Source organism: Bos grunniens, chromosome 29 (assembly GCF_055505025.1).
Source record: "Bos grunniens cultivar Pamir isolate PY7600 chromosome 29, Bosgru_T2T1.0, whole genome shotgun sequence".
Taxonomy (NCBI): Eukaryota; Metazoa; Chordata; class Mammalia; order Artiodactyla; family Bovidae; genus Bos; species Bos grunniens.
In genome coordinates this window covers 51,681,193-51,706,419 of record NC_141193.1, presented here as the reverse complement: position 1 = coordinate 51,706,419, position 25,227 = coordinate 51,681,193, and the positions used below count along the sequence as shown (strand labels likewise).

Here is a 25,227-nt window from a genome sequence, read left to right as displayed (position 1 = left end):
TCCCACTGCTGGGCATACACACTGAGGAAACCAGAAGGGAAAGAGACACGTGTACCCCAATGTTCATCGCAGCAGTGTTTATAATAGCCAGGACATGGAAGCAACCTAGATGTCCATCAGCAGATGAATGGATAAGAAAGCTGTGGTACATATACACAATGGAGTATTACTCAGCCATTAAAAAGAATACATTTGAATCAGTTCTAATGAGGTGGATGAAACTGGAGCCTACTATACAGAGTGAAGTAAGCCAGAAGGAAAAGCAGAAATACAGTATACTAACGCATATATATGGAATTTAGAAAGATGGTAACAATAACCTGGTGTACGAGACAGCAAAAGAGACACTGATGTATAGAACAGTCTTATGGACTCTGTGGGAGAGGGAGAGGGTGGGAAGATTTGGGAGAGTGACATTGAAACATGTAGAATATCATGTAAGAAACGAGTTGCCAGTCCAGGTTCGATGCGCGATACTGGATGCTTGGGGCTGGTGCACTGGGACGACCCAGAGGGATGGTGTGGGGAGGGAGGAGGGAGGAGGGTTCAGGATGGGGAACACATGTATGCCTGTGGCAGATTCATTTTGATATTTGGCAAAACTAATACAATTATGTAAAGTTTAAAAATAAAATAAAATTAAAAAAAAAAAAAAAGAAAATGTGAGATGTAATTCTAAAAGGCCAGCATCTTAAAGCATTCAGTGTTCTGTCTGCGACCCTTCCTTTTGCTTCATTTTAGTGTATTGTGGGTCAAAAGGAGAAGCAGACAGGAAAATTGTTGCCTCTCCTGGCATGTGGTAATATTGTGGAATATGAAAATGTGAGTCAAACACAGAGACAGCCCAGTCATCGGCACCTAAACACACAGGGTATTAGTGTGTACTTCGTCTTCTGAAAAAGATTATACAGTAAAAAATGGAAGTTATGAAACATACTTCAAAAAAAAAAAGGTAAAGAGAAAATATTTTTGTAAAAAAACTATGAAAAGAATAAAAATTTGGAAATGAAAGAGAGAGGAGAGCTCAACGGAGCAAGAGACAAGGGAAGGTGGATGAAAGTACTGACATGGGTATTCCAGGAGGTAAGATCCTATTCCTCTATTTCTTGCAGTTATAATAAAAAAAAAAATAATAATAATTGCATTTCAGATTAATATCATATAAGTAGAAGACAAGAAAAAATACACCAGGTCATCTGAAACCAATGGAATTTTTTTTTCAAGGGGCTGTATATAGTTTTTATATATTATATTTTACATGTATCTTACAGACTGCATTGTGTGTGTGTGTGTATGTATGTGTGTGTATATATATATATATATATATATGTCTGCTGCTGCTGCTGCTGCTAAGTCACTTCAGTCGTGTCCGACTGTGTGTGACCCCATAGACGGCAGCCCACCAGGCTCCCCCGTCCCTGGGATTCTTGGGGCAAGAACACTGAAGTGGGTTTCCATTTCCTTCTCCAATGCATGAAAGTGAAAAGTGAAAGGGAAGTCACTCAGTCATGTCAGACTCTTCGCAACCTCATGGACTGTAGCCTACCAGGCACCTCTGTCCATGGGATTTTCCAAGCAAGAGTACTAGAGTGGGGTGTCATGGCCTTCTCCATATATATATATATATATATATATATATATATATATGTCTATATATGTCTCTCTCTCTCTCTCTCTCTCTCTCTCTCTATATATATATATATATATATATATATATATATATACACATATATAAACAGTGTCAGGTGGTAAGTTTCAAATTTTCAGTGATACCAAAGAGAGTGTTGCAGGAATTTAGGAGGAAGTTGCGTGGATATGCACTACTATGGTCTGGAGAGAAGGACAGCAGGTCTGGGAGGGACTGGGACATGGCCTGGGCCCCGACTAATGGGAAGTGAACAGGATATTTGAGATGAATGAACAGAATTCCCTTCCTATGACAGTTGTTTGGCAAGGACGTTATGAACATCCATAAATCTACACTAAACATAGTGTGGCAAGACATGGCCAGAGATTAAAAGAATAATCTTGATAACTACCTTCAGAGGAGTTACAATGGATGAGAAGCCAGAAGTTCTTGACTAAGCAACATCATCTCAGTGTTTTCTCAGTGTTCTCGTGCCAATAGTATCATTTAGAAAAAAAAATTAATAAGTTTATAAATGATAGGAAAGCTTGACATGACATTTGTTTTATATATATATATATATATAGTATTGTACATATATCCTGCTTCAAATAAAACATTTGTTTTATATATATATATATATATATATAGTATTGTACATAAATCCTACATAATTTTAACTTTAAAAAGTTAAAATTATGATCATAAGATACATGAAGGGTGTAGACAATTAGCGTCTTAAGGCCAGTATCAAGACTATTTGAAACCAAAGGAGGAAGCTTAGTTTAATTAAAAGTTACTTCTTGTTTAATAAAGAGAGCTATATTCCTCAAGACTTATGCTTAGACATATTATAATTATTAGCTATATTTTGCCTATTTCATTACATGAAATAAACTTTAATCTAGTTACTTTGTTTTCTTTATCTAGCTCTTCTTCCCCAGCCCTCTTTCAAAGCATTAAAAACAAAATATTTGAGCTGATTTTGTCCAGGAATTTTCACCGTGCCTGTAAAGTATCCTGCTTGTGGCTTCCCTGTATGGTGTTTATTCCGTGGTACTTTACTGGCAGGTTTCTCTGAACTTTAACGTCTAGAACAGATGACCTGAAATGCTGAGAGATCTTCCACTTCAGTTCAGTTGCTCAGCTGTGTCCAGCTCTTTGCAACTCCACGGACTGCAGCACGCCAGGCTTCCCTGTCCATCACCAATTTCCGGAGTTTACTCAAACTCATGTCATTGAGTCGTGCCATCCAACCATTTCATCCTCTGTTGTCCCCTTCTCCTCCCACCTTCAATCTTTCTCAGCATCAGGGTCTTTTCCAGTGAGTCACTTCTTCACATCAGGTGGCCAAAGTATTGGAGTTTCAGCTTCAGTATCAGTCCTTCCAATGAATATTCGGGACTGATTTCCTTTAGGACGGACTGGTTTGATCTCCTTGCAGTCCAAGGGATCTCAAGAGTCTTCTCCAACACCACAGTTCAAAAGCATCAATTCTTCGGTGCTCAGCTTTTTTATACTCCAACTCGCTCATATCCGTACATGACCACTGGAAATACCATAGCTTTGACTAGACAGATCATTGTTGGCAAAGTAATGTCTCTGCTTTTTAATAGGCTCTCTAGGTTGGTCATAACTTTTCTTTCAAGGAGCAAGCATCTTTTGATTTCATGGCTGCAGTCATCATCTGCAGTGATTTTGGAGCCCAAAAAAATAAATTCAGCCACTGTTTCCACTGTCTCCCCATATATTTGCCATGAAGTGATGGGACCAGATGCCATGATCTTAGTTTTCTGAATGTTGAGTTTAAGCCAACTTTTTCACTCTCTTCTTTACAGTTTCCTCAAGAGGCTCTTTAGTTCTTCTTCACTTTCTGCCATAAGGGTGGTATCATCTGCATAAATGAGGTTATTGATATTTCTCCCAGCAATCTTGAGTCCCACTTGTGCTTCATCCAACCCAGCATTTCTCGTAATGTACTCTGCATATAAGTTAAATAAGCAGGGTGACAATATACAGCCTTGACGTACCCCTTTTCCTGTTGGCAAACCATTTGGTTTCTGCTCCCCTTGTCTTCCCATAAAAGGGAGTTTTGGAGGATAATTTCCCAGGAAATCTCCAGTGGTTTTAAGATCAAAGACTGGTTTTGATGCCTTATCTCATTCCTTACAGCTGTTTTGAGTTCTGTTATCCTTGGTGAGCAGAAGCTTTTTAAAAAATCATTGGTTATTTTACAGTTTCATAGGTGAGAGCAGAGGCTTCCCAAGGGCCAATCCGGCTCCATTTGAGGCTGGACCAGTCATACATGTGGTTGGCCTCTGGTTCTCATCAGTTGTCTTGTTCTGTGTAGAGTGAAGACGGTGTGCAGAGTGAAAGAACAGGCAGAAAAGCTTCACGGTTCCTGTGTTCCAAGAACAGAGATGCTCCACCAGCTCACACTTCAACCTTGTTCCCAGCAGGTATGACGGCTTTATTTGAGTTCTGAACTGCTGACAGAGTGGAGAGTCTGATTGGATCTCCATGCTAACCAAAATGTTCAGCACTGGTGCATCGCATATTGACTTATTTCTAACTTGAAGTCCTGGGGTCTTCCTGGAGGAAAGGATAACAGGGACTTGGTCTTGTGTATTGTCAGTGGTGGTGTCTTAGATCAAATGCCTGTGAAGTTCCAAAATGTGACCCAAGTCAAGTGATCCAGCCCTCTTGCCCATGCAGTGAACAGCGTCAGGGACGTCTCTCCCCATCAGGTACTTGAACTGTATATTCTTATCTTCATCATGGTAATGTAGTGAACTCTTCATGCTTGGCAATGAAAAGATGGACAATTCAAACCAGATGATTATAATCCACGTGGATCTGGATGTAATAAAGACAGTCATATAATGAGACACAGTCTCTTTCTCACACACACACATTCTACTCACATATGTTTGAGTTTAATTGTACACTGCATCTAATTATACTCCTCTCTTGACTTGGCCCACAACATCATGGGCCATGGGGCACAGAAAGACAGCTAGAGAGGCACCAAACTGATCCTCCACTGGTAGTTATTTGAGAGCTGATCATAACGCTTCAAGTTCATGGCTGCAGTGTGTGCTGCCCCTATATCAGTAGCACAGAAACCTTCCTGCTACCAGAACGTCCATCTAAAAACGGGTAATATCAGTAGGAAGACTGCGGCAGAGGGTAACACTGCCCCAGCAGGTTAACAGCCCTTGAAAACCAACCAATCTCAGGTCCTCTGGAAACTAGAGAGGCCTGTAGCCGTCAGGAACAGGTCAGACCACATAGTCTCATAGGGGACTTAGTCTGGCACTCTGGGGGTCAGATCAGATGATTTAAAGTCTCTTTCTATATAACTGTATGTTCTTTGGGAGAAAAGATTGGGGTGGGGGAGCAAACTGATTTCCAAAAACCTACACTAAAGAAAGTTAAACAGCTTTTTTAGCCTTTAATATTCTGGTTTGATTGCAAATTTCTAAGAGAGGGAAATAATTTTCCCAAATGTTTTTCAACTGGGATTCTGTCTTCACTGGGAATCACTCACATTTCAACATGCACCAATGCCCCCCTGTGCCTCCGCCCCAACCCAGTTTGAACAATGCGAGCTGGAGAAGTTAGGGAATCTCCCGCTGTCCAGGGTTGCCAACTCTGCTGAGACTCAGCTCCCAGGTCAGTGGGAGTCAGCTTCCAGACAGTCCAAAGGGGTAGCCTTCACAATTAGACCCCCACGTGCTTGCTGGTATGTGAATGCTTGCTATGGTTACATCAGTATGTGGACTAAAAAAAAAATTGAAGATCTAGAGCCTGCCTCTGCACCCTTTCCAAAGCTTGCTCTGCTGAGAGCTGAGCAGCAGTGAGTGGTCCCAGGTGGGCAGAGGGTCTTGCTTTCTACAAAGACCTCTCCATAAAGGTGAGACCTGCCATCTCTCTCTCTGCTTACTATGATGAGTTTCTCCAGGGCCCACAAATCTTTTGATTGCCATACAAAATAGTCTTTTTTGAGAAAGTGAAAGTCTGTTGATTTAGTATTAAATCTTTCTTCAACTCAGATGATTTCTAATACTTTGCTTTCATGAAATTTGAGGGAAGACCGAGTTGAGGTCTGTCAAAAGTTAGATCATTAAAAATCATTTTGATGATCGATCACCCTATCAGAGGGAGCTCTGTAATGGACATTACTATGATAAAGTTCCTTTTGTTTTTGTGAAAAATGTTTCATAGTGTATACAATAACTGTAACAACAATAATTGTAAAATGTTGGTGGGTATTGCCATCTATTTTAGGAAATAGATGCATCTTAATTTAGCAAGTCTGATGAAAACTAGTTTTTCCAATAACATTGTATTTTTATGTATAATAATTATTTATGAAATCCTGTTGTGATAAATCACATATTAATAGTACCTATTAATTATAGTTCAGTCTAGAATTATTTCTTTAATATCTAGAGCTACTTGGCTACAGGATTTAAACATTAACTTCAAATTAAAATGTACAAAATTAAATTCAAGTTATATACATACACCTGCTGCAGATAAATATGAGTGATCAATGAAAGGATTTTAGGCATAAAATGTATCACATTAACATAAAATTATGTGAAAAAAGTAGAGTGGAAATACAACTTTAAGGAGTAAATGAAATAACTTTTGCCTACTAAATACAAGCTTGTATGTGTATATTAAAACGAATTAAGATGCAGCTCAAATTGCTGTGACATTGGATTGTCCTGGAAACAGTGAAGAAGTCATATTAGAATTTTACTTTTAAATGATTCCTACTTCTGTTTCACCAGAGATTATATCCTTTGCAACTATTTAGATTGATGAAGAAATATTTTAGATGTTAACTGTTTAACTGTGAAATGTCATATAGTGTTTTTTGTTGTTAAGATAGTATTAATATTCATTTTGAAATATGCACAAATGAATACTTTGAGAAGACATATAGTTTAAAGAATTATTTTAAGGGGTAACCAAGCAGGAAATTGTGGAGAAGGCAATGATACCCCACTCCAGTACTCTTGCCTGGAAAATCCCATGAACAGAGGAGCCTAGTAGGCTGCAGTCCATGGGGTCGCTAGGAGTCAGACACGACTGAGTGACTTGACTTTCACTTTTCACTTTCATGCATTGGATAAGGAAATGGCAACTCATTCCAGTGTTCTTGCCCTGAGAATCCCAGGGACGGGGAAGCCTAGTGGGCTGCCGTCTCTGGGGTTGCACAGAGTCAGACACGACTGAAGCGACTTAGCAAGCAGGATATCGAAGGTCTCTATATCCAACAGCACATAAGGAGAATGAAAAACAGTGGTACAGAAATAGCTCCATTTGGTCTGGTTCAGGCTCTTTCCACACTTCTTCCCACTGCCCTCTTTCTAGTGCAGAATCCAGGTCTAAAAGGTCCTCAGCTCCAACTTAATGTCCCACATTACCACTACTCTCCTCCTCCCACGCGTGGCACTCATTTCGTTCAAACTTAATGACTATCATGTTGACTTGGCCCGGGGACCACCTCATGGAACTATCTGGGGAGTCATCGTCCCCTGGCTCACGCTCACTGCCTCACTGCTGCTTCAAACCCCAGAAACCCTCAGACAATAGAAAGTCCAAGTTTAGGCCTAGGCCCTAAGCCCTTGTCCATCTATAATAATCTGAAAGATTGCTATTAATTTATGCATTTGCAGTTTTCAAAGTACCTCCCTCTTTATACTTCCTCTTTTCCTCTTTACCAGAACCTGCTGTGATAGATGAACTTAGAAGATGGATGGATGGATGGATAGATAGATAGGTAGGTTGAAAGAAGAAATTGGGGCTCAGAGGATTTAAATGGTTTGCCTGTGATGACACAGCAGAAATGATGGAGTTAGTATTTGGAAGCAGGTCACCTGTCTTCAGAATCTTCGCCTTATGCACGACATCATTGAACCCAAGTCCAGGGTCAAAGAAAACCAATTGGAATCTTTCGAGCCTGGGGTGTCCCACTCAAACCTTACTGATCATGTAACCCTGGAGATAGTGGTGGGTGTTAGCATGTGGTCCTTGTCTGATGCCCACTGTCTGGGGCCTTCACACTTCATCCAGGTTCTCTGTCAGACATTTGGAAAGGACTTACAGCTGGGGAAATGAAAACATATGTGTACTTCCACGTACCATGGGAGAAGATTACTTAGTATAGGACATGATGGTGTGGAGCTAAGAGAGCTGAGTATAAACAAACATTCACAGAAAAATGGGCAAGTTTTGCCATGAGTGGTGTTTTAGTCTGGATAGCGTACTGGAAATAAAACTTGGGTAGATGCCAAAACACCAGTCATCTAACTTTAGCTTTATTTTTAATTAAAAACACTGACTTTTAGAAATCAAGAGAATACTAAACCTGTTTAACTTACCTCAAAGTGCCCAAATTAATAGTTATTTCTGGCTAAGTTGACTTCACCTATGCTTTTGTGTTATTTTTTGTAAAACTTTTGAGGATACTTTTTTTTTAAGTGCATTCAGACATACAGTTTAAAAAATAATTACTCCTACTATGGAGCTTGATATTTTTTTTCTTCATTGTGAGGCATTTCATTTGAGGCTGAGCCCTTAAAACGTTTTAAAGTTAGTTGGGATTCAGGGTCACAAAAAAATCAGACACAACTTTAGCAACTAAACAACAACTGAACAACAGAGTAATTGATTCCCTAGAAGTTGAAGAAGTCAATCTGTAAGGCAGATACACAGTGAATAATTTTAATTCACTTAGCACACACGGCATAATTTACTAAAGAAAGGACTATGGCTTTAAAAACAGCCGAAGGTTGCTCTCCAAGACCATCTGAAAGATCAAGTGTGCAGATGGCCAGGAATTCAGCAACCTGGACTTATTCTACCTGTCCTCGTGGATTGGCTCCAGCTGTTTCCTTCTGAGCACAACTCAACTTGCTGAGTAGTCAGGCTCACTGTCAGTGACCAACGTGCGTAGATTGTCCAACAGGGAAGGGTGAAAGAGACCAGTGTAAATGACCTCCCCTGGCATTTGGGGCAGGAAAATCTATTTCTGTGAAACTTTGCTGTACAGGAGAAACAGCATCCAGACCCTTGGTGTCTACATATCAATAATGTTTCTGCTTCTATTAGGATGAAAACCTAAACTCTGGGAGAGGAAAAACACCTCTCCCAGAGTTTCAAATACTGAGGATCATTATATTTTTAGCTGCCAGTGCTGCATTACAGAGAGGACACAAGGCTCCAGGGAGGTAGAGGGGCTTGCCTGAGATCATAATGCAAATTATTAATGGTAAGTCAGAATTTTTTTCTGATATCTCTTGACTCTAAACACCCACCTACTACTATCCAACTGTAAATTTGGAATCAGTTTACACATTAATTTACTATTCGTGGCTAGTGTTTGTGAAGTATTGTACTGTCCTGTGCCAAAGATACATGTGTGCATGCTCATTCGCTAAGTTTTGTCCAACTCTCTGCGACCCCATGGACTGTGACCTGCCAGGTTCCTCTGTCCATGGGCTCTACCTGGCAAAAATACTGGAGTCAGTGTCCATTCCCTCCTCCAGGGCATCTTCGGAGCTCTCCTACATCTCCTGCCTTGGCAGGCAGATTGTTTACCATTCTGCCACCTGGAAAGCCTTCAAAGATGCTAATGGTATTTTATTAGTATGATTTGATATCTATTTATAGTGTAAGACAGTAGCAATGGAATATAAGCTATAGAAGAAAAATTTAAGTTGCAATCCATTCTGAAAATACTTGGGGAAAAAGAAAAAAAAAAAAAGGTCTGGGATGGATAGAACACAACTGTGCCCAGACTGACAGCTTTGGGAGGAGTGGGATATTCCAGTCTGCAGTATTCTGGAATATTCTCCATTCGCCCCAGTGCCAAGCACCAAGCCTGGCTCAAAGCTGACAGCCAGCCAGCGTGTGTTCATCCAGACTGAAGCACGTGCATGTTTGCATTTGAGCTGCTCTCTTAGTTCATCGAAAGAAGTATCTTAGAGTTTTTCATTTCTGATTCCTCCAGGGGTTCCTATCAGGCTCCCCTGGATTATTGGGAGGAAACTGGACCCTGAAAGTAGCCCAGGTGAGTGGGAACTCAGAGGGCATGAATTCTTGCCTTGAAGTTCAGAATCTTGAAGCAGCCATGCAAGATGTGGCCAGGACGAGCTGCCAGTGTTGCTGGGCTGGTGTGTAGAAAAGCCCCCTGCCCAGCTCATCAATCATCATGCCCAGGAGCTCTAGCATCCAGAGCAAGGTGCTAGCTCCCAGGTGGGAGCTTCATCCATATTATTTCTAACCTGCTGATGCAGGCTGCGTGTAAGTACAAGGAAAGGAGCGACTTGGGTTCACATACAAATCCACCTGAGACCCCCAACCTGTTGCTGCCTTCCAAGAAGAGATGTGGCAGCTCTGCTGCTGAGCCTCAACAAGTACTCTACATGTGTTTGTGATAGGAGCTTCCTATTCCAGAACACAGATACTGTTGGTTGATTGTTTTCCTGAGACAATCAACTTGTGTTCTTTCCCAGCAGAGTGCCTACACAGCCCTAGGTTTCTGTTTCTCTGGATTGTGGAAACACTACTCTCCTTTTCAGCTCTCCTTGGAAATCCATTAGGGACCTCCTAGAGAGGAAAGCTATTGCTTGGGGTTCTAAGTGGATCCAGGAGAGGAGTAGGGTGGTGTGGGCACAGATGATACATGCACCAGTTTCACCAAATGAGACAATGAAGAGTGTCCACAGTATCAAGGGATACGCCTCTGGAAATCATAGCTGGCCTCGGGTTTCAGTTTAAGAAATGGCTTTGCAACATATTCAAAGTGTGGCAAGTCCTTCAGGATTCTGAGCCCAGTATTTTCTAGCTACTCAATGACATGGGAAAGAAGGGGGAAATGTTCTAATGTGAAAGAAATGTAAAAGAGATCTAATGTAAAAAACCTAAAAGTTTTTTAGGTATTTAAGGAACTTTTAGATATTTGAGAACAAATAGGAATGTGTCTGTATCCGCTAGGTTATCAGATTTTTTGATATATAATTGTTCATCGAAGTCTCTAATGATCTTCTGTTCTTGTATCTTATCATTTGTAATGTCTTCTCCTTCACTTAGAATTTTATTTCAGTCCTTTCTTTTCCTTGATGAGTCTAGCTAAAGACACATTTATATTTTAAAAAAAACAGAGCTTATTAGTTTCATTGATTTTATGTTTTTTTTTTTTTTTTAGTTTCTATTTCATTTATTTCCATTCTGTTCTTTGCCTTCCTTATATTAACTTTGGGCTTGGTATGTTCTTATTTTTCTGGTTCCTTATCAGGTTGCTTATCTGAGAGAATTCTTTTTTCTTAATGTACACATTTATTGTTATAAACTTTCCTCTGAGAACTTCTTTTGCTCCATCCCTTAAGTTTTGGTGGTATTCATTTTCTTTCTCTCTCTTCCCTTTTTTTTTTAATTTAAATTTCTAAACAATATCTTGATGAGCAGTTGTAGACTGTTTCTAAATTTATAGATAAATCAAATATTTAAAAATTGTAAATGAAGCTCACTTTTGTCTCCATCTTGACATCACCTGGATGAATGATGACTGAGATAACAATGATGGGGAGTCTTTAAATTGCAACTAGTTCATTGTGTAGTCATTGTGATTAAAATATCCATTTCTGTCAGTGCACATGGGTTTATCGTTTTTATAGTGTTTTCATGATGTTTATGGTGCAGATAAAAGTAGCCCTTGTTAAATGCAGTCTCAAACTGTTTTCTCATTTGACTTATTGCCATCATAAACGAGCAGTCCAAGGTTTCTTCAACAGCACTGCAGCTATGTTGGGTCTTAGTATGTGAGAGTCGTGAAACTGGAGGACGTGCTTTAGCTGTGTGGTCACAGCGGGCCTCTGAACACATCATCCCAGTCAGACACTTCCCCATGCAGGCCTAAGGGGATGAAGCAAATGCCTGACCCCTGTCCCAGGGGCAGGCTGCCTACTGCACACTCAAGTTCATGGTGCTGTGGGCACCTACATCTTTTCAAAGAAGAGATTTGGAACCAAGCAAGCACTTCTTAGTTCCTTGTCCCAAACTCACCCGTTAGATAAATCTCCTCTCTTCTCATCTGGAGGGTAGGAGTATAAGTCCTTCCCTTGAAACTTCAGGCTGAGGAAATGAAGTTCAACTGTAATTTCTGACCAGATTTAGCTTACAGTTGAGATTACACTCATGCTTTTTGTATGTACCAACTAACGATGAGAGCTTTGGATAGACGTATGCTAGACAGTAAAGAGAGATCTGTTGCCTGTTTTAAATTTTGTCCTAAATAACCCAAAATGTGGATAATTCATTTGTTGACTCATTTTAAGAAACCAGGCTTTATCTGGAGGAAGCAAACCTCCTTTTAAGGATGAACATCTTCAGTTTTGGCCTGCTTAAGTCAAATAAAGATTTTCTCCTTCAAGTTCCCTATCCTGTGTTTAAAAAAAATTCATGCTTTATAAATTAAATATATCCACTTCTCCAAAGCAGTTTGATATTAATTTATTCTAATTCATGCCTTTAAAGCATATGATTAGTTAGAAAGCTACTACATCATGTCATGCCACAAGTTTATTGAACAATAAACAATGTTTTACATATTCATTTTCTCTATGTTATAGTTAAAAATCTATGTGTTTTTCTTAATCTGAGGAAGCAGCTGGCATAGGACTCAGTAAGAAGGCCATTGGCTTTGTTACTTCTTTTGTAGAATTCAGAAATTTGACTAAATCAATGAGTCTCATACCTTACAAAATGTTCCCCCCCGCCTCAAAGAACAACCTTTCTTTAAAAAAAAAAAAAACAAAAAACACCTTTTCCATGGAATCATATTGTATAAAATAGAGACAAGTATAGAGCCCTTTAGCTAAAGGCACGACCAGAGACCCTGCAGCTGTGATTTCTCTGTTCTTCAACTCTGCAGTGATCCCTGTGGGACCTTCTACTTTTATAGGACATAGTTTGCAAACTAACAGTTATGAGAGAATCCTTCTCATTAAACATCTTTAGAATTAAAACTTGCTGGTACCTTGTTTTCTTGTGTATAATTTTCTCACCTTTGTGTATTTTTGTTAAATAGAAAAGGTTAAAGAAAATCACAGATGTGTTCTCCTCATAAACAGTTTGATTTCAAACTACTTCTTCCATTGGAACTCAATCCTCACCTAGAAATCAAAATAAAGGCCTCAGAAGTATATATTTAGAGCTGGAGCTTTTAGGGAAGAAGATACTAATCTTGTGGGTCATTTCTAGGACTATGCATGATTCCCTAATTCTCTGAAATTGTGTGTTCTCAATAGACTGGTATTTATTGTACATTTTATCAGATTAAATAGCATTCCATATATATGTTCTCTGTTATCTAAAAGTAGAATAAGTGGGAATTCATTTTCTTTTATTTATGTGATTATTTTTCTACTTAAGTAATGTTCAAGTTAGGTCTAGTCTCTAAAAGTATTATTTAAATGTCACATTTTGTCAGTTCTGTGTCATTCCTATGACAATATCTTTTGCTTAACTTAAACATAAATAATATTTGATTTATTTCAGATGCAGCAGGAATTGGTCAGGAGTATAACTAGAGAACTAACAAAAGGTATGTTGCCAAAACTTATGAATTACATTTAGACATTGATTTCTGAAATACACTGAAAACAATAAATGGCACCTTTCACCATTGTTTGGATAACAGATTCTATGTTAAATGATTTTTCTTAGACACAGCTAAAGAAAAATGTGAACGCATGAGCAGTCATAGTAAAAAATATCCTTCTTCCTCATTTATTCATCATTTTCCATAGCTTTAAAAAAATCTCAAAATGTCTATGTAGTTCTTGTTGTTTTTTTATTATTATTTTTGTTTTTAAAAAATATTTATTTATTTTAATTGGAGGCTTATTATTTTACAGTATTGTGGTGGCTTTTGCCATACATTGACATGAATCAGCCATGGGTGTTCATGTATCTGCCCATCCTGTATCTCACCCCCCCCCCCCACCTCCAAAGGACTCTGTAGTTTTTTCTAGCACCACAATTTGAAAGCATCCTTCCACTTTGAGGAACCTCAGTCTTTGCTCTGACACCTGTTAACTGCTGATGCCCCTGTACATTATGGAGGGTAAGCAGTTGTATTCAAAGTTACTGATTTAAATACTAATCACATCTAAAATACACCTTCATAGAAACATCTGAACTGGTGTTTGACCTAACAGCTGGGATCATATTCTATCCAAGTTGACAGATTAATTAACCATCACACTGGGCAGATATTTAAACTATCAATTTTAAGGAGAATATTGAAATCGCCTAGTATTCCTCCAGTTCCAGGCTAGGTTTTTAATCCCGATGGTGTGGTCACTGACCCAGAGCCAGACATCCTGGAATGTGAAGTCAAATGCGCCTTAGAAAGCATCACTATGAACAAAGCTAGTGGAGGTGATGGAATTCCAGTTGAGCTATTTCAAATCCTGAAAGATGATCCTGTGAAACTGTTGCACTCAATATGCCAGCAAATCTGGAAAACTCAGCAGTGGCCACAGGACTGGAAAAGGTCAGTTTTCATTCCAATCCCAAAGAAAGGCAATGCCAAAGAATGCTCAAACTACCACACAATTGCACTCATCTCACATGCTAGTGAAGTCATGCTCAAAATTCTCCAAGCCAGGCTTCAGCAATATGTGAAGCGTGAACTTCCTGATGTTCAAGCTGGTTTTAGAAAAGGCAGAGGAACCAGAGATCAAATTGCCAGCATCCGCTGGATCATGGAAAAGGCAAGAGAGTTCCAGAAAAACATCTATTTCTGCTTTATTGGCTATGACAAAGCCTTTGACTATGTGGATCACAATAAACTGTGGAAAAGTCTTCAAGAGATGGGAATACCAGACCGCCTGATCTGCCTCTTGAGAAATTTGTATGCAGGTCAGGAAGCAACAGTTAGAACTGGACATGGAACAACAGACTCATTCCAAATAGGAAAAGGAGTACGTCAAGGCTGTATATTGTCACCCTGCTTATTTAACTTATATGCAGAGTACATCATGAGAAATGCTGCACTGGAAGAAGCACAAGCTGGAATCAAGATTTCCGGGAGAAATATCATTAACCTCAGATATGCAGATGACACCACCCTTATGGCAGAAAGTGAAGAGGAACTAAAAAGCCTCTTGATGAAAGTGAAAGAGGAGAGTGAAAAAGTTGGCTGAAAGCTCAACATTCAGAAAACGAAGAACATGGCATCTGGTCCCATCACTTCATGGGAAATAGATGGGGCAACAGTGTCAGACTTTATTTTTTGGGGCTCGAAAATCACTGCAGATGGTGACTGCAGCCATGAAATTAAAAGACGCTTACTCCTTGAAAGGAAAGTTATGGCCAACCTAGATATCATATTCAAAAGCAGAGACATTACCTTGCCAACAAAGGTTCGTCTAGTCAAGGCTATGGTTTTTCCTGTGGTCATGTATGGATGTGAGAGTTGGACTATGAAGAAGGCTGAGCACCGAAGAATTGATGCTTTTGAAGTGTGGTGTTGGAGAAGACTCTTGAGAGTCCCTTGGACTGCAAGGAGATCCAATCAGTCCATTCTGAAGGAGATCCGCCCTGGGATTTCTTTGGAAGGAATGATGCTAAAGCTGAAACTCCAGTACTTTGGCCACCTCATGCAAAGAGTTGACTCATTGGAAAAGACTCTGATGCTGGGAGGGATTGGGGGCAGAAGGAGAAGGGGACGACAGAGGATGAGATGGCTGGATGGCATCACTGACTCGATGGACGTGAGTCTGAGTGAACTCTGGGAGTTGGTGATGGACAGGGAGGCCTGGCATGCTGCGATTCATGGGGTCATGAAGAGTTGGACACGATTGAGTGACTGAACTGAACTGAATACTCCATTTTGTGTATGTGTGTGTGTACCGCATCTTCTTTATCCATTCATCTGTTGATAGATATTTAGGTTGTTTCCATGTATTGGCTATTGTAAATATTGCCGCAATGAACATTGGGGTGCATGTATCTTTTTAAATAATGGTTTCCTCTGGATAACTGACCAGGAGTGGAATTGCTGACTCATATGGCAACTCTATATTTAGTTTTTGAAGAAACCTCCATACTGTTCTGCACAGTGGGTGTACCTAGTTACATTCCCATGAACACTGTAGGAGTGTTCCACACCCTTTCCAGCATTTATTGTTTATAGATTTTTTATGCTGGCTATTCTGACTGATGTGAAATGATATCCCATTGTAGTATTGCTTCACTTGTCTAATAATTAGGGATGTTAAGCATCCTTTCTGAGCATCGTTTCATGTGCTTTTTGGTCATCTGTAAGTGTTCTTTAGAGAAATGTCTATTTCGATCTTATACTCATTTTTTGATTGGGTTGTTTGTTTTTTGATATTGAGCACTTTGAATTGTTTGAATGTGTGAATATTAATCTGTCAGTTGCCTAATTTTCAAATATTGTCCCCCATTCTGTGGGTTTTCTTCTGTCTTGTTTATGATATCTTGTGCTGTGCAAAGGCTTTTAAGTTTAATGAGGTCCAATTTGCTTACTTTTGATTTTACTTTTATTACTCTAAGGGGTGGGTCAAAAAACATACATTGCTGTGATTTGTGGCAGAGTGTTGTGCCTGTGTTCTCCTTTAAGTGTTTTATAATGTCTGTCCTTATGTTTAGGTCTTTAATCCATTTTGAGTTTATTCTTGTGTATGGTATTAGGGAGTGTTCTGATTTCATTCTTATACATGTAGCTCTCTAGTTTTCTCAGCACTGTTTATTGAGGAGGCTGTCTTTTCTCCATTGTACAGTCTTGCCTCCTTTGTCCTCGATTAATTGATCACAGGTGTGTGGATTTCTCTCTGGACTTCCTATCCTGTCCCATTGATCTATGCAATATATTTCAGTTTTTGTGCCAGTACCAGTGTTTTGATTACTGTAGCTTGTCGTGTAGTCTGAATTCAGGGAGCCTGATCCTGTCAGCTCCTGCTCTTCTTTCTCAAGATTGTTTTGACTCTTCAGGGTGTTTTGTATTTCCATACACACTGTAAAATTTTTTGTTCTAGTTCTATGAGAAACACCATTTGTAATTTGATACAAATTGCATCAAATCTATAGATTGCTTTGGTTAGTACAGTTACTTTGACAGCAGGAAACGGTTTATTCAGAGTGGTTCTAGGGATGTGGTGGCCATCTTGAATTAAATCAGATTAAATCAGGTTCATAAAATCAGATCTGATTTTCCCAGCCTGTGGCTCTTTGTGTCCTGAAGAAGGCGCCAAATGACTGGCCAGGGCTCTGATGCTTTGGAAAACGTGAGATGTAATTCTAAAAGGCCAGCATCTTAAAGCATTCAGTGGTCTGTCTGCAACCCTTTCTTTTGCTTCATTTTAGTGTAATGTGGGTCAAAAGGAGAAGCAGACAGGAAAATGGTTGCCTCTCCTGGCATGTGGTAATATTGTGGAATATGAAAATGTGAGTCAAACACAGAGACAGCCCAGTCAAACAGCACCTAAACACAGAGCTTGTATGGGAACTTGTGTGTGTGTGTGTGTGTGTGTGTGTGTTTACTTGTGCTTCTGAGAAAGATTAAATGGTAAAGAATTGAAGTGATGAAACATACTCCAAAAAAAAGGTAAAGAGAAAATATTGTAGAAAAACCTATAAAAAGAATAAAAAAGTGTGTCGTGAAAGAGAGAAAGGAGAACTCAAGAGGGCATGAGATAGATAAAGTACTGACAGTGGAGTTCCAGGAGGCAAGATCCTAGTCCTCTCTTTCTTGCAGTTCTAATAAGAGTTGAATTTCAAATGACTGTCATACAAGTAGAGGACAAGAAAAAACACACCAAGTCATCTGGAAGCAATTCAGTGGAATTCTTTATTTCAAGGACTCTCTATAATTTCTCTATATTATATTTTACATATATCTTACATACCATAGTTTACATATTATATATATAATATATTTATATATGAATGAAAATGTCAAGAGGTACGTTTTGAATTTTCAGTGATATCAAAGGTAGTGTGACAGGAATTTTATGTGGAATTTGCATGGAAGTGAGCTAGTGTGGTCGGGAGAGAAGACTAGGTCGGGAGGGCTGAGACATGGCCTGGGACTTGATTGATGGCATTGAACAGGATATTTGAGATGAATGAACAGAATTCGCTTCCTAGAATAGTTGTTAAGCAAGGATGTTATGAACATCCATAAACCTACAGTAAAAATGGCAGTGTGGAAAAGGGATTAAAAGAATAATCTTGTTAACAACCTTCAGTTATAAAGGATGAGAAGCCAGAAATTCCTAATTTAACAACATCATCTCCTTGGTTTTTCAGTGTTCTCGCATCAATTGTACCATATTAAAAAAAAATTAATAAGTTGGCAAATGGTAGGAAAGCTTGACATGACATATTTATTGTATGCTTTTCACAGATCCATATTTATATCATCCAGCTGCTTTAAAGCATTAAAATTATGATCATAAGACACATGATGGGGATAGACAATGAGCATATTAAGAAGAGGATCAGGATGATTTGAAACCAAAGGAGGAATATTAGTGTAATTAAAATTTGTTGCTGCTGCTGCTAAGTCACTTCAGTTGTGTCTGACTCTGTGTGACCCCATACTTCTTCTTTAATAAAGAAAGCTGTATTCCTTAAGACTTACACTTAGACATATTATTATTTGAGGTTGTATTTTGCCTATCTCATTACACGGAAGAAATGTTAATCTCGTTACTTTCTTTTCCTCACCCAGCTCTTCTTACCAGCCCTCCTGCAAAGCATTAAAAAGAAAATATTTAAGCCAAATTTGTCCAGGAGGTTTCACTGAGCATGTAGAGTATCCTGCTCACAGACCCGCTGTGTGGTGTTTATTCCCTGGAACTTCCCTGCAGGTTTCTCTGAACCTTAACATCTAGAACCCATGACCTGAAATGCTAAGAGCTCTTCCCCTTCACCTATAGGCACACTATTTGATTTCTGCTCCCCTTGTCTTCCCATAAAAGCGAGTTTGGGGGGATGATTTCCCAGGAAATTTCTAGTGGTTTTAAGATCAAAAGCTAATTTTGACGCCTTATCTCGTTTCTTCCAGCTGTTTTAAGTTCTGTTCTTGGTTTGCAGAGGCTTATAAAAACGCACTGGTTATTCTGCAGCTTCACAGGTGAGAGCAGAGGCTTCCCAAGGGCCAATCCAGTTCCATTTGAGGCTGGATCAGTCATACATGTGGTTGGCCTCTGGTTCTCATCAGCTATCTTGTTCTGTGTAGAGTGAAGATTGTGTGCAGAGTGAAGGTACCGGCAGAAGGCTTCACGGTTCCTGTGTTCCAAGAACAGAGATGCTCCAGCAGCTCACTCTTCAACCTTGTTCCCAGCAGGTATGACAGATTTGTTTGAGTTCTGAGCTGCTGTCAGAGTGGAGAGTCTGATTGAATCTCCATGCTAACCAAAATGCTCAGCACTGGTGCATCGCATATTGACTGATTTCTAACTTGAAGTCCTGGGGTCTTCCTGGAGGAAAGGATAACAGGGACTTGTTCTTGTATATTGTCAGTGGTGGTGTCTTAGATCAAAAGCCTGTGAAGTTCCAAAATGTGACCCAAGTCAGGTGACCCAGCCCTCTTTCCCATGCAGTGAACAGCATCAGGGACGTCTCTCCCCAGTGGGTACTTGAATTGTGTATTCTCATCTTCATTATGGTAATGTAGCGAACTCTTCATGCTTGGCAATGAAAAGATGGACAATTCAAACCAGATGATTATAATCTACATGGCTCTAGATGTAATAAAGACAGTCACATGATGAGACACAGTCTCTTTCTCACACACACATTCCACTCATACATGTTTGAGTTTAATTGTACACTGCATCTAATTATACTCCTCTCTTGACTTGGCCCACACCATCATGGACCATGGGGCACAGAAAGACAGGTAGGGAGGCGCCAAACTGACCCTCCACTGGTGGTTGTTTGAGAGCTGATCATAAGGCTTCAAGTTCATGGCTGCACTGTGTGCTGCCCCTATATCAGTAGCACAGAAACTTTCCTGCTATACCAGAACGTCCATCTAAAAATGGGTAACATCAGTAGGAAGATTGGGGCAGAGGGTAACACTGCCCTAGCAGGTTAATAGCCCTTGAAAACCAACCAATCTCAGGTCCCCTGGAAACTAGAGAGGCCTGTAGCTGTCACGAACAGGTCAGACCACATAGATCTCATAGGAGACTCAGTCTGGTGCTGTGGGGATCAGATCAGATGATTTAAAGTCTCTTTCTATAAAACTGTGTGTTCTTTGGGAGAAAAGATTGGGGTGGGGAAGCAAACTCATTTCCAAAAATCTACACTAAAGAAAGTTAAACAGCTTTCTTTAGGCTTTTTTTTTTTTTCTTTTTAAATTTTATTTTGTTTTTAAACTTTACATAATTGTATTAGTTTTGCCAAATATCAAAATGAATCCGCCACAGGCATACATGTGTTCCCCATCCTGAACCCTCCTCCCTCCTCCCTCCCCACACCATCCCTCTGGGTCGTCCCAGTGCACCAGCCCCAAGCATCCAGTATCGCGCATCGAACCTGGACTGGCAACTCGTTTCTTACATGATATTCTACATGTTTCAGTGTCACTCTCCCAAATCTTCCCACCCTCTCCCTCTCCCACAGAGTCCATAAGACTGTTCTATACATCAGTGTCTCTTTTGCTATCTCGTACACCAGGTTATTGTTACCATCTTTCTAAATTCCATATATATGTGTTAGTATACTGTATTTATGTTTTTCCTTCTGGCTTACTTCACTCTGTATAGTAGGCTCCAGTTTCATCCACCTCATTAGAACTGATTCAAATGTATTCTTTTTAATGGCTGAGTAATACTCCATTGTGTATATGTACCACAGCTTTCTTATCCATTCATCTGCTGATGGACATCTAGGTTGCTTCCATGTCCTGGCTATTATAAACACTGCTGCGATGAACATTGGGGTACACGTGTCTCTTTCCCTTCTGGTTTCCTCAGTGTGTATGCCCAGCAGTGGGATTGCTGGATCATAAGGCAGTTCTATTTCCAGTTTTTTAAGGAATCTCCACACTGTTCTCCATAGTGGCTGTACTAGTTTGCATTCCCACCAACAGTGTAAGAGGGTTCCCTTTTCTCCACACCCTCTCCAGCATTTATTATTTGTAGACTTTTGGATCGCAGCCATTCTGACTGGTGTGAAATGGTACCTCATAGTGGTTTTGATTTGCATTTCTCTGATAATGAGTGATGTTGAGCATCTTTTCATGTGTTTGTTAGCCATCTGTATGTCTTCTTTGGAGAAATGTCTATTTAGTTCTTTGGCCCATTTTTTGATTGGGTCATTTATTTTTCTGGAGTTGAGCTGTAGGAGTTGTTTGTATATTTTTGAGATTAGTTGTTTGTCAGTTGCTTCATTTGCAATTATTTTCTCCCATTCTGAAGGCTGTCTTTTCACCTTGCTAATAGTTTCCTTTGATGTGCAGAAGCTTTTAAGGTTAATTAGGTCCCATTTGTTTATTTTTGCTTTTATTTCCAATATTCTGGGAGGTGGGTCATAGAGGATCCTGCTGTGATGTATGTCGGAGAGTGTTTTGCCTATGTTCTCCTCTAGGAGTTTTATAGTTTCTGGTCTTATGTTTAGATCTTTAATCCATTTTGAGTTTATTTTTGTGTATGGTGTTAGAAAGTGGTCTAGTTTCATTCTTTTACAAGTGGTTGACCAGATTTCCCAGCACCACTTGTTAAAGAGATTGTCTTTAATCCATTGTATATTCTTGCCTCCTTTGTCAAAGATAGGGTGTCCATATGTGCGTGGATTTATCTCTGGGCTTTCTATTTTATTCCATTGATCTATATTTCTGTCTTTGTGCCAGTACCATACTGTCTTGATAACTGTGGCTTTGTCGTAGAGCCTGAAGTCAGGTAGGTTGATTCCTCCAGTTCCATTCTTCTTTCTCAAGATCGCTTTGGCTATTCGAGGTTTTTTGTTTTTCCGTACAAATTGTGAAATTATTTGTTCCAGCTCTGTGAAGAATACTGTTGGTAGCTTGATAGGGATTGCGTTGAATCTATAAATTGCTTTGGGTAGTATACTCATTTTCACTATATTGATTCTTCCAATCCATGAACATGGTATATTTCTCCATCTATTAGTGTCCTCTTTGATTTCTTTCACCAGTGTTTTATAGTTTTCTATATATAGGTCTTTAGTTTCTTTAGGTAGATATATTCCTAAGTATTTTATTCTTTCCGTTGCAATGGTGAATGGAATTGTTTCCTTAATTTCTCTCTCTGTTTTCTCATTATTAGTGTATAGGAATGCAAGGGATTTCTGTGTGTTGATTTTATATCCTGCAACTTTACTATAGTCATTGATTATTTCTAGTAATTTTCTGGTGGAATCTTTAGGATCAAGTGGGCTTTATCCCAGGGATGCAAGGATTCTTCAATATCCGCAAATCAATCAATGTAATACACCACATTAACAAATTGAAAAATAAAAACCAAATGATTATCTCAATAGATGCAGAGAAAGCCTTTGACAAAATTCAACATCCATTTATGATAAAAACTCTCCAGAAAGCAGGAATAGAAGGAACATACCTCAACATAATAAAAGCTATATATGACAAACCCACAGCAAACATTATCCTCAATGGTGAAAAATTGGAAGCATTTCCTCTAAAGTCAGGAACAAGACAAGGGTGCCCACTTTCACCATTACTATTCAACATAGTTTTGGAAGTTTTGGCCACAGCAATCAGAGCAGAAAAAGAAATAAAAGGAATCCAAATTGGAAAAGAAGAAGTAAAACTCTCACTATTTGCAGATGACATGATCCTCTAAATCTTTAGGCTTTAATATTCTGGTTTGATTGCAAATCTCTAACAGGGGAAAATAAAAGGCACATTTTCCCAAATAGTTTTCAACTGGGATTCTGTTTTCACTGGGAATCACATTTTCAACGTGCATCAATGCCCCCCTGTGCCCCCACCCCAACCCAATTTGGAGAATGCCAGCTGGAGAGGTCAGGGAATCTCCCACTGTCCAGGGTTGCCAGCTCTGCTGAGACTCAGCTCCCAGGTCAGTGGGAGTCAGCTTCCAGAGAGTCCAAAGGGGTAGCCTTCACAATTAGACCCCCACATGCTTCCTGATATGTGAATGATTGCTAAGGTTACATCAATACATGGATTAAAAAAAAAAAAATTGAAGATCCACAGCCTGCCTGTGCACCCTTTCCAAAGGTTGCTCTACCAAGAGCTGAGCAGCAGTGAGCAGTCCCAGGTGGGCAGAGGGTCTTGCTTTCAACATAGACCTCTCCATAAAGGTGAGACCAGCCTCTCTCCCTCTGTTTACTAAGATGAGTTTCTCCAGGGCCCGCAAATCTTTTGAGTGCCAGACAAAATAGTGTTTTTTGAGAAAGTGAAAGTCTGTTGATTTAGTATTAAATCTTTTTGCAACTCAGATGATTTCTAATACTTTGCTTTCATGAAATTTGAGGGAAGACTGAGTTGAGCTCTGTCAAAAGTTAGATCATTAAAAATCATTTTGATGATCAATCACCCTATCAGAGGGAGCTCGGTAACGGACATTACTATGGTAAAGTTCCTATCATTTTCATGAAAAATATTTCATAGTGTGTACAACAACTGTAACAACAATAATTGTAAAATGAGATTAATGTTGGTTAGGATTGCCATCTATTTTAGGAAATAGATGCATCTTAATTTAGTAAGTCTGTTGAAAAGTGTTTTTTCCAATAAAATTTTACTTTTTATATTTAATATTAATAAAATCTTGTGCAATAAATCATATATTAATAGTATCTATAGGAATCATTCAGTTTAGAATTATTCTTTAATATCTAGAGCTATCTGGCTACAGGATTTAAACATTACCTTCAAATTAAAATGTATAAAATTGAATTCATGTTATATACATATTTTTGCTGCAGATAATTATGGATAATCAATGCAAGGATTTTAGGCATAAAATGTATCACATTAACATAAAATTATGTGAAGAAAGTAGAGTGGAAATACAATTTAAGGAGTAAATGAAATAATTTTTGCCTACTAAAGATGAGCTTATAGGTGTATATTAAAATGAATTATGGTAGATATCAAATTGCTGTGGTATTAGATTGTCCTGGACTCAGTGAAGAAGTCATATTGGATTTTATTTTTAAAATTTCCTATTTCTGATTCACCAGAGATTGTATCCTTTGCAACAATTTACGTTGAAGAAGAAATGGTTTAGATGTTAATTAAACACATGTGAAGAGACATATAATGTTTTTTGTTTTTTGTCAAATGATAGTGTTACTATGCATTTTGAAAGATGCACAAATGAATCATTTAAAAATACATACAGTTTAAAGAATTACTTTAAGGGGTAACCAAGTAGGAAATTGAAGTTTTCTATATCCAACAGCACATAAGGAGAATGAAAAAGCAGGGGTCCAGAAATGGCTCCATTTGGTCTGGTTCAGGCTCTTTCCACACTTCCTCCCACTGCCCTCCTTCTAGTGCAGGATCCAGGTCTAACAGGTCCTCAGCTCCCAACTTAATATTCCACGTTACCATTATGTGCCTCCTCCGACTTGTGGCACTCATTTCTTTCATACTTAATAACAATCATGTTGACTTGGCCCGGGGACCACCTCATGGAACTATCCCGGGAGTCACGTCTCCTGGCCCACACTCCCTGCCTCACTCTTGCCTCAAATCCCAGAAACCCTCAGACAATAGAAAGCCCACGTTTAGGCCTAGGCCCTAAACCCTTGTCCATCTGTCATCATCTGAACGATTGCTATTAATTTGTGTTGTTGCAGTTTTCAAAGTGCCTCCCTCTTTATACTTCCCCTTGTCCTCTTTACCACAACCTGCTGTGATAGATGAAGGTAGAAGATGGATAGATGGATGGATGGATAGGTAGGTAGGTAGGTAGAAAGAAGAAACTGGGGCTCAGAGGATTTAAATGGTTTGCCTGGGATGACACAGCATGAAATGGCAGAGTTACTATTTGGAAGCAGGTCACCTGTCTTCAGACTCTTTGCCTTATGCATGACATCACTGAACCCAAGTCCAAGGTCAAAGAAAACCAATTGGAATCTTTTGAGTCTGGGGTGTCCCACTCAGAAACCTTACTGATCATATAACCCTGGAGAGTATGGTGGATGTTAGCATGTGGTCATTGTCTGATGGCTATCGTCTGAGGCCTTCACACTTCATCCAGGTTCTCTGTCAGACATTTGGAAAGGACTTAAAGTGAGGTGAAATGAACACGTAAGTGTACTTCCACGTACTGTTGGACAAGATTACTTAAGTCATAACAAAACATGATTGTGTGGAGCTTAGAGAGCTGAGTATAAACAAAATTCACATAAAAATGGGCAAGTTTTGCTGTGAGTAGTGTTTTAGTCTGGATAGTTGTACCAGAAATAAAACTTGGTTGGATGTCAAAATACCAGTCATCTCACATTAGTTTTATTTTTAATTAAAGACACTGACTTTTAGAAACCAAGAGAAATACTAAACCTGTTTCAACTTACCTCAAAGT

The 25,227-nt window shown here is 39.2% G+C and overlaps 1 long non-coding RNA gene across 4 annotated transcripts in view; it reads left to right on the top strand.

The window, feature by feature from the left end:
* LOC147342673 (uncharacterized) overlaps positions 1-25,227 on the top strand; it is an 89,931-nt gene that overhangs the window by 35,791 nt on the left and 28,913 nt on the right. For 3 of the 4 annotated variants that reach the window (XR_015157690.1, XR_015157688.1, XR_015157691.1), the window contains exons 3-8: positions 3,978-4,086; positions 7,369-7,424; positions 8,832-8,915; positions 9,657-9,716; positions 13,205-13,250; positions 18,921-19,028. This is a non-coding gene — a long non-coding RNA (uncharacterized LOC147342673). The remainder of the gene's footprint in view (positions 1-3,977; positions 4,087-7,368; positions 7,425-8,831; positions 8,916-9,656; positions 9,717-13,204; positions 13,251-18,920; positions 19,029-25,227) is intronic. The other variant, XR_015157689.1, reaches the window with a different exon arrangement.